At 37.3% G+C, this 10,411-nt stretch overlaps 1 protein-coding gene across 4 annotated transcripts in view; it reads right to left on the reverse strand.

Moving 5' to 3' along the window:
- Positions 1-10,411, reverse strand: part of LOC106457318 (beta-1,4-N-acetylgalactosaminyltransferase bre-4-like) — a 52,608-nt gene that overhangs the window by 19,369 nt on the left and 22,828 nt on the right. Inside the window, exon 1 of one of the 4 annotated variants that reach the window (XM_022383190.1) lies at positions 1,700-2,094. The exons of the other annotated variants lie outside the window; for them this stretch is intronic. The gene's annotated coding sequence lies outside the window, so the exon portion shown is untranslated. Of the gene's footprint in view, positions 1-1,699; positions 2,095-10,411 lie in introns of those variants that run through there. 4 annotated transcript variants of the gene reach the window in all.

The following is a 10,411-nucleotide window of genomic DNA, read 5'->3' on the forward strand; positions in this document are numbered from 1 at the left end:
AGAAAGAAATATGCTAGGTACATTATAAAAGGCTTATAAAACCACTAGGGAGAAAATTCTGAACTTCTGATTGGTTATTCATGTCATATATAAAAGTAAGTGTATATAAGGGAGCGTTTTGAAAAATGGAAAGAGGTGGACTGGGTGCCACTGTGTTTGATTTATTATGTGAGCAATATCTTAGCAAATAGAAAAGATAAGATCTTCTTATCTTATATACTAGCTTGTCAATATTTGTAATTTGAGTTTCTAATTCATATAAAACTATAGACTTAGTATTTTGACTTCACAAATGTCTAATTTGAACCAGTGCTGTATTCAATATACCACGTGACACACAAAAATCAATGTTTATCTGTGTTTTTTTAATACTAACAAATTGAGTAATGTATAGTTCTAAAATTTGAATTATAATCTACAGTTTGATACCAAACTTATTGATATAAATTCACGTAATAGTAGCTCAATAAAATTTTGAATGTGAGTCAACAAACGAGATGACATAGCCTTTCAACTGTGACCTGTATGGAAAGAGTTAATAACATAGTTATACCACATGGAAGCAAATGTTACTATTATTTTCTGTAGCTTGTGACTTTTTTCTTCACATATTCTCATTTTATATTTGACATCTACTCTTTTTCTTAGATAGTTACTTGTCTTTTTTATTATTTATTCTTTGAAACATCTTCCTGTTTAACACAATAAAATTAAAATGAACATAACCTGTGGAAAGAGAATTGCTTCTAATGAAACAGAAAAAGTGAAATGTACCGACATTGTGCGAAGTTCATTTTGTATTTAACTGTCCACTACATCAGTAAGTTAGCAGTTTTAAAATACCTTAGTTAGTCTCATTGGTTCATTTGACATATACTGTGTTGTAGTTCAAGGCCAAACCACCATTGTGTGTTACATGTAGTTTAAGTCAACTCAACAATTAAAAACTTAAATGCTTTAATCTTGCAACTCTGCCATAAATCATAAACCTTAAAGTCAATCCTCAGGAAAAAGAAGAAAAAAAATACTCTACAAAATACAACAATTTCAGTATATTTCATAATTTCAAAATTGACCTAATAACACAAAAATTTAAATACCTCATTTAACAACTTTATCATATTTAACTTCTAAAGTCAAGCCATTGAAACAAAAAAAAATCTTTTTTAAAGACTCTTTTCCACATTTTTAAATTTCTAGTGTTATAATTTATAAAAAGAGTTTGTTAATAGAGATAAAATGTACCACAAAGATACTACAAATATATGAAAGTTACTCAAGAATATTAAAAAGAATACTTAAATAAATAACAAAACGATTTTAACTTACTTTTGTTCATAGGTATTATCTTAACTTATAATTTTACAAAACTAAATAAATGCTAATTTATAAAATAAATAAACACATTTATGACAAAAGTCATAAAAAAAAACATTAAGTTACACCAGCTGCAGAAAACAGCAAAAATCATAACCCTAATGATGACTGCAGTAATAGCACCCAAAAAAGCACTGACAATATCCTATTTCATCAGTACCTACTAAGTACAGGAGGACCAATACACAAAACATAAATACAACAGAGGAGACTAGTTAGGTTGTTCAACCCATCAGAGTCATAGTACTACTATTCACTGTCTGTAGCCAATTGTGAGAACCAACCAAATAACTGTACAAATAGTATGGTAATAACAAGTTACCTGACAATGACAGGCTTAAAACACAATGCTATAAATGGAGGTATTGGCTGCTTCCTTTCCACAATCTTGACAGCACACAAACCATTTTTCTGATGTGAAGGTACCTGTTCTATACTCAGTATTAAATGGCACTTTCATTTGGTGTCAGCTTCAACTATTTTGCTACCAATCTTACTGCACAGTTGTTCCCTCATTCACAGCACTGAGGAAGTGAAATTGAAATAGGTGCCAAATATGAACCATTCATATGATTGCTCATCCATACTCGATCATTGTAGAAGTCCACTTGAGTTACTCTAGCAAATTTCATCTAAGTTGGTTCTGCCAGTTCCTCACAACAATTGTGGTAAAAGTTGGTATTTCCTGGCCCAAACTGATTATCTATTATAAATCTATCAAAACAATAAATAAGCAGGTAGATTGAAAAAGAAAAATTCCAGTAACCAGAATAAAAATGATATTTCTCAAATATATAAGGGGAGCATATGAAAAAATTGAAGTACGAAAAAGTACAATAACACTTTTAGGTGCAATTAATTCAGACGTTTATTATGAAAAGAGGTCTGGTTTTCGTATTTACTTATCCCTATATATCTACTTGTACAATGTACATAAACTGATAGATGGAACCTGCAGAACATCTATAATGGACTATGTGCAGAAAAAAAATTCTCTGCTTTTCAGTTACTACACCCATTCTGTTTTAGAAGTAACACCCAAATATTTAGAGTATTCTTTCTATCCAAAATAAATCTTATGTCATATTTCTACCAATTTCTGTTTTATAGACTCAAATGAATTCTCCTAAATGTGATAGGTTATTGTTTTTCTGAAAGGGAGTGTATTATATAACAAAGTACAGAGGTACCAGGCATTAAATATTTTCTCCAAGCGAGAGTCTTACTATTTTCACTGCAATAACAAGAAAATATTTCTAGAAATTATGCTAGCCCTATCACCATAGGTGTCTTTTACCGCACATGACAAAAGGTTTTAGTGTCTTACATTCAAAATTTTATCAAACTACTTTTTGTTTATGTTATTCCAATTAGTATAGCATAACATCTTAGCTAATAATCCATATTTTAACAGTATATAAGTTTTAAGTTCTTCATTTTATAAGGCTATATTTAAAAAATTCCTGAATTTCCCCTAGTGAGACACATTTTGGTATCTCCTCTTCTCTAATTTATCCACCACCCCTCCAATAACTACAAAATTAAATGTAAATTACTCACTATAAAATAGTCATTGGTCAGACAAACCATAATTTTATAGCCTTCAATCTTGTTTGGTTACAGAGCCATAGAAAATCAGACCCCTTTTAACACACCCACCTGTCACATCCTCTCTTTCAGGATTTGTTAACAGTTCTCTTTTACTATTAATAATATGTTATGTATAACCACTAGAAAGCCAAGGTTTTCTTACATTAAATGATGTAATATTATGTTGTGTTCTGAAAATGATAATTGTCAATTTTTCTTTTAGTACAATCTTCTTTCTCACTAGAAAGATAAAAACTAGCTTGGATGAATTTGTACGGGCTTTTGTCACATAGTTCAAAAGCCAGAAAAATTGTGATTGTCAGAGGAAATTGTCAGCTTTTTGCATGTTATTTTTTCTATGTTTTTTTGATGCATTATTTAATTAAATAAAAATTTAGTGCATTACTACCATTAGTATAAAAAAGTAGGGTTAAGTGTCATCAACATTCAACAGAAAAAAAAAGAATACTCAGGTAAGTACTTTATTTCTGGTTTTTCATGTTTATTTTATCTTTATTATTATAAAAAGTAACTAAAATGTAAACACAGGGATCTCTTTAGGTTAGTTAAGGTTACATTAGGTAAAATAAATAATAATAATATGATAAAAATATTTCACGAGGCACGCACGCGAGCAGCTTGTGGGTAATGTAATTCGATAGCGTAACATGAGCTCCACGTTCTCCAAGTGATTTACAACAAATAATGGTGTGAATAGTAGTTAGACATGATTCAAAGGGCAATAAAACAATAACATTTAATTACGAATAGATGTGAACTGTTATGTGCTCCATGGATCACCATAACTTTATATACCTTATGGTAACGGTGTTGTGTCAATACTGTACAATCTGTAGGGATATAAGCACACACATCTACAACTTTATTATTATTATTATTATTGTCTAACAATTCAAAATGTAAACTTCTAACAGCTTTTCATTTTTGACCAAAAACTGCTAAAGATTGTTAAATTTTGTTACAACTGTTTCTCCTGGACTATCAGGAATGCTACAACTTTCAAATATCCACTGTAATTTCTATGAATTATGTATAGTCATGCTCCTACATGCATCACCAATACAAAATTTATTATTACTTTCTGGCACATTTATAACTTTAATTTGAATTATATACTTTCATATGGAAAACAAGTCACAAGCAGTCACTCAGCTGCTGTAAGTTAGACTGAACACAGGTTATACACCAGAACTACAAGCAGTGAAAAGACTTGCTATAAATTGTTTTTGTTCAGATAAAAAATATTACTCTGTGTTTTCAGTATGGAAAGACATTTCAAAGTAGTTACAAAACACAAACTTTATAACAACTGGAGTACATATATAATATCATAAAAGCATACTTCACAGACATTAAGAAATGGTACACAAGCTGGAATAAATATTTTATTTCAATGCTGAGAATAAAAATTTGATAGATATTGTCTATCAAATGGTAAAAGAAAATGAGAACATGCTAGTGGTTGGGAATATGAAGTGGCATTATTCCTTCTCCAGCATTCAAGTAAAAACCATAGAGAATATGCTGAAAGGAATCAGGTAATTCAAGAATTCTTTTATAATTTTTTTTTCAAATGAAATATTTAAGAATTAAATATACATGTTACATTTTGTTCTCAACTAGACTGCTTGGTTCGTATTTCTTTTATTTTTTTCGTTATTCGTAGAGAGAGAGAGAGAGAGACAGCAAGTCAAGTAGACATTTTTTTTTTCTTCTCTGAGCAAAGAAAACCAAAAGATTTCAACAGTCCTTTTCAGGACTTTCAGGTCAATTTGTAGTAAAAATAAGGATAAGTTTTACTGCATTGTATTTTTAGTACTTAACTCGTTTTACTTATCCCTTCTCAGGGTCTAGTATTTTTCTGCTCATTAATCTTTTACAGGTTATCGAGAACTGACCAAGATAAAAACCTATACTATGGTAACCAGATCCACTGGTGAGCTGCTAATGTCACCCAACAGATACCAATTTTGCACAGAAGCCCAGGACAACTGCTCCATTAGCAAGTTTGATTCTGCAGGAACAGCATCAAGTAGCGACAAGGAACACAACACCACGCTGATCAAATCACTCATGAAATCCAAGCAACCCAACAACACCATGAAGAGTCAAGACCAAGCCAGCTGCCAAACCACCAACCCAGTTACCATAAGTAAAGCTCTCCGACCAATTCCAGCAGTAACTGTTGAAAGAATTCCTGGCTTATATCATCAGCTTGACATTGCCCAGGAACTGTACAGACTATTCTCTAGAATGAAGTTCAGCCATTTACACTGCCTGCCTAAGGGAGGAGTCTGCATTAAGTATGAACATCCCCACAGATATGCCACCATTCTCAAGCCCTGGCCACCCAACTCCTTCAATCAGAGTCTGAGATCCAAGAAGATCTTGTCAACCACAAGATCCAGTAACTCAAGACTGAAAGGATTAAGTCAGCAGGAACTGGCTGTCTTATGCTGCTGATCAAGTTCTCCACTACAGACCCAGTAAAAGCTGAAGCTATCATCAACAAAAGAGTCAACCATCATCAAGTTAAAGCAGATGTTGTTACTGTTTGGCATTTTATGGTGCAAAGCAACAAGGCTAAAGTAACAACTGGTAAAAAATTGCAAATAAAATACAATAAAAAGTTAAAAGAAATCAAGTTAAAATCTAAACAATGTCCAAAAATCAGATAGAATTAAAAAGGCTATTGGCTCATAAAAATTTAAAGCAAACAAGTTGGATAGTGTCACCATTGTCAAAGACACTGTCCAATATCAGGGGTAAACCCATAGAAATTACATGTTTAAAATGGTGCCACCACTCATGATCATAAGGACGGCACGACGGTAAAATGTGGGCTATTGTGACTTCAGTGTCACAGAGGACACACATCGGTGGATCAGTCCCAGATAAAAGAAAATGATGAGTTAAAAAACTGTGACAAATGTGTATCCTAGCCAGGGCAACTTCCTCCTTCCAACCCTTATGGAGACAAGACGGCCAAAGAGAAACAGAGGGTTTTGATCTGGAAAAGTTTGTTATGGCATTGATCACTCCATGTTTACTGCCAACTGGCACAAAGCTGAGCCTTGAACACAGAACCGTAGTTCATATATAGGACAGGCACAGCTGTGACAGCACCAGAGCAGATGATAGCTGCGGTGTCAGAAAGCTCATTCCCATTAATATCAACATGAATAGGTATCCAGAAAAAAATAGATAAAAGTGGAAGACAGAGAAAAATGGGCCAGTCATTACTGAATATCGATGAGAACAGGGTGAGAACTAATGTTAAGTGATTCCAGAGCCAGTAGAGAGCTAAGAGAGTCAGTGTAAATAGTACAATCAGTGTATTGCATAGCTTCTACATGATCCAGAGCAAGAGAAATGGCATACAACTTGGCAGTGAACGCAGAAACTGTAAAGGGGATCCTGCGAGTAACCATTGAGCCACAATAAACCATGGCAGAGGCTAGTTAGTCACCAGAAGAATGTTCAAAAGATCTTCAGCAATAGGAAGATAGTACTTCCAATTGGGAGTATCCACCTTCCTCAGATGACACAAATAAAGGTCACAGGAGGGGATCCTAATAAGCCATGGTGGGTTGGGCTGATCATTGGAGACAGCAATGTTATCCAATAACAGACCCAATTTAGCCAGCTGCACCTGGATAGGAAGACCACAAGGAGGAATGGCAGACCGTCTATTCCAAAAGAGCATAGCCTACCGAGGAAGGATGACAACCCAAGGTGAGATGCTATGGTAAGGATCAAAGTTTAATAGCATACTGCAGAGAAAGTTGCAAATGACAGAGGTGCAGAGCCAAAGCCTGAGATGGTGGACAGGATCCAGCATCTTCAAGGCAGAGGGTCTGGCAGAACCATAAACCAGAGACCCATAGTACAGCTTGGAACATATGAGAGCATAATAGATCTTTAACACAGAACATCAATCCACTCCCCAAGAGGTGGAAGAGAGGACACGGAGGATATTCAATGCCCTTATACACTTGACACTTAGCTGCCCTAACGTGTGGAATAGTCCAGCTTGAAACATATGAGAGCATGATAAATCTTCAACACAGAACATCGATCCACTTCCCAAGAGGTGGAAGAGAGGACACGGAGGATGTTCAGTGCCCTCATACACTTGACACTTAGCTGCTCTAACGTGTGGAATAAAAATAAGCTTATGGTCAAAGATAAGCCCCAAGAACCACACGAATAACAACATCGTGGAGACGGAGGTCGAGATCAGGGTGACGACCCCATTGGCAGTAAAAATGCATGCAAACAGTTTTGGAAAAAGAAAACGTAAAATTGTTCGCAGTGGTCCATTTTAACAAGTGATTAAGAGCAGTCTGAAGCTGCCGCTCAATAAACCTCATGGTCAACAACTGACACAAGATGTGAAAGTCGTCGACATAGAGCCCATTTGCAACTGTAGGAGGGAGTTGGTGAATAATAGCATTTATTTTCATACTAAAAAGTGTGACACTCAAGACACAGCCCTGAGTGAATCCAAGTTCCTGTGTGAAAAAATGAGAGAGGTTCGAAGTTAAATGGACATGGAATCATCAGTCAAGTAAAAAGTTACCAATAAAAATGGGCAAATAGCCACGCAACCCATATAAGTGGAGGTCCCACAAAATGCCGTACTTTCATGTAGTGTCATAGGTCTTCTCAAGATAAAAAAAAAGACAGAAAAAAAGATAATCTCTCTTGAGAAAGGCTTCCCAGATCGAGGTCTCAAGGCAAATCAGGTGGTCCACGGTGAAGCACTGTTGATGGAAACCACACTGGGTAGGCAAGAGGAGGTTGTTTGATTCCAGAAAACAAACGACACGTGCACTAACCATCCTCTCCAAAACCTTACAGAGATAGCTAGTCAAAGCAATTGGATGACAGTTAGAAGGAATCTTGAGATCCTTCCAAGGCTTAGAAAAAGGTAGAACAATAGCCTGGCACCAAGCATCTGGAAAAACATTCTCTTGCAAGATCCAGTTAAAAAGTACCAGAAGGATAGCAAGAGAGGCAGGAGAAAGATGGCACAGCATCTCCTAGTGGATATCATCGAGTCCAACTGAAGTACTGCCAGACTGATGCAGAGCAAGTTTAAGTTCCAATTATAGTCGCAAAGATGATAGGCCGAAAGGAAAGAGACGATCGCTCTGCCCAAGACTTGATGGCCAAGAAGGTAGGAAAGAAAACAGAAGTGCTTGAGTAATAGGAGAAATACTCCCAGGGAGTATCAGCAATGCCTTGTATATCAGCTACTTCCTGCCCATCAGAGAGCAAGATGGAAAGAGGATGGGAAGCATACTTCCCACTGACATTCCAAATCTTCTCCCAGATGACTTTGGAACTGGTGGTAGAAGAGATGCTTCTGGCTTTGATGCCTGACCTGCCAAGTGTGGGCTCAGGCCTGCTGATAAAGTACACAGTTAGAAAGAGAGGGATACCATCGAAAGATATCCCAGGCCCATTTTTGAGCCTTCCGTACCCATTCGCAGGCAGGATTCCACCCTGGACAAGGATACTGGAAAATGTGTCGAGGTTTTCGGAATAGAATGAGCAGCTGCCTCATACAGTCATACAGACTGATACAGTCAGTCACTACTTCCACACAGTCATCTATAGATGGCAGAATCAAGTTCTGAGAGAGCAGTGAAAGAGGGCCAGTTGGCTTTGTTCAACTTCCACCCTGGCACTCTGGTCGGGTGGCATCAACCACATCCAACCTCTCTCAAAATGATGGAAAAATGATCACTGTCAACCTTCCAAGAAAAATGAGAGAAAAGTGAAGGAGAGCAGATAGATAGCTCGATAGCAGTAAAAGACTGACTAGGTGCATGAAAGTAAGTAAAAGCACCAATGTTAAAGAGAGACAGGTCATGATCCTTTCTCATCAACATCGGCACCACCCTAAAGGGGATTGTGCCCAGTAAAGACACCCAGAAGAAAAAAGGGAGAGAGAGCAACTGTTTGATGAGAGCATCAAGGTCTGATTGATCGTGGGTCTCTCCAGGAGACAGGTAGACAAACAGTGATGGTACGACCCAAGGAAACCCTGATGGCAACTGCTTCCAAAGTTGTATTGAGTGGCACAGACAAGATACGCACATACTGGTCAACCAGCAATGCCACCCCTCCATGAACTCGTCCATCACTCAATCTGTCATTTTGGTATAAAGAAAACTGCTGAAGAGTGACAGTATCAGCAGGTTTGAGGAATGTTTCCTGTAATGAGACGCACACAGGATGATAGTAATTGAACAAGCCCTTAATGTCATCCAAATTAGAATGGAAACCTCGACAGTTCCACTTATCAATGAGGCCATATTTATTTAGATGGAGGAGAACTCTTCTGTTTACAACCATGTAGTTTTTCTTTATTAGATGGTGGTCGATCTACCTCCATGGATCCTACCCTAGGTCAATTAGGCAGATCTCTGTCTGTAAAAGCTGATTCCAGTGACTGAGGGCATGAACAAATAATCGCTCTGCAGCACGGGGCTGTAGAAGATGGACCCAGGCAGTCACTGGAAGTATTGGTGGGGACAGAGAAGGAGTAGATGTAGACTTATCTTCTCACTTATCCATAGAGGCATAAGGCTCTTCAGATGCTGTGAAAATGATACTATCAGAGGCATGGAAAATTCTGTCTGCTCTCCCACTGTAGCAGTGGAATGTAATGCAGCAGCATAAGTTCAAGATGGAGTTGGGGACAATAATTTCCAAGCCTCAGGAAAAGAAATATTGTTCACAATCCACAGATGCTGTACCCTTTTATCCTCCACCCATTTAGGGCAAGTAACCTCAATGGGTATATCCCCAATGGTCTTCAAAGTCAGGAGAAGTTCACTGTGTTTAGCTGTGGACGTTTCTAACAAAATGTTTCCAGAAGGGAGCTTCTTAACTGACTTTGGAGAACCAGCAAGCCCCTCTAATCTCTTCTGTATAAAAAAAGAGAGACATTTGCCCTGAAGATTTATCAAACAGTGAATGCAGAATCAGGAAATGGGGTACAGGTGCACAATATAGTGGAGGAAAATTCAGTGCCTACTGACCACACCCACCATGGAGTCCTACGAGGGGACACACTACAATGTCAAACTAGGACAATGCAGCAATGCCAGAGTTTCGTGAGCACTATACCCAAACACAAGCATCAGACACAATGTCCACAACACCCATTGAGAACACCTAACACTGGTACTCAGTTGACCCTAGCCCGACAGAACCAGCCAATTGACCCTGGGGAGCCCACCCCAAGGTCACACATCTACAGGAATTTAAGGCCAAAGTGGTGTGTTGCAGTGCCCCAGACACCACTCAACCACCAAGATCCCCTCCTCCCCTTCACGGGTTGCCACGCACAGCAAACACATGGGTGGATGTTTAGATCCCAGTGGAGGTAACTGAAAATACAGAACCT

This window comes from Limulus polyphemus, unplaced genomic scaffold (assembly GCF_000517525.1).
Source record: "Limulus polyphemus unplaced genomic scaffold, Limulus_polyphemus-2.1.2 Scaffold316, whole genome shotgun sequence".
Lineage (NCBI taxonomy): Eukaryota > Metazoa > Arthropoda > Merostomata > Xiphosura > Limulidae > Limulus > Limulus polyphemus.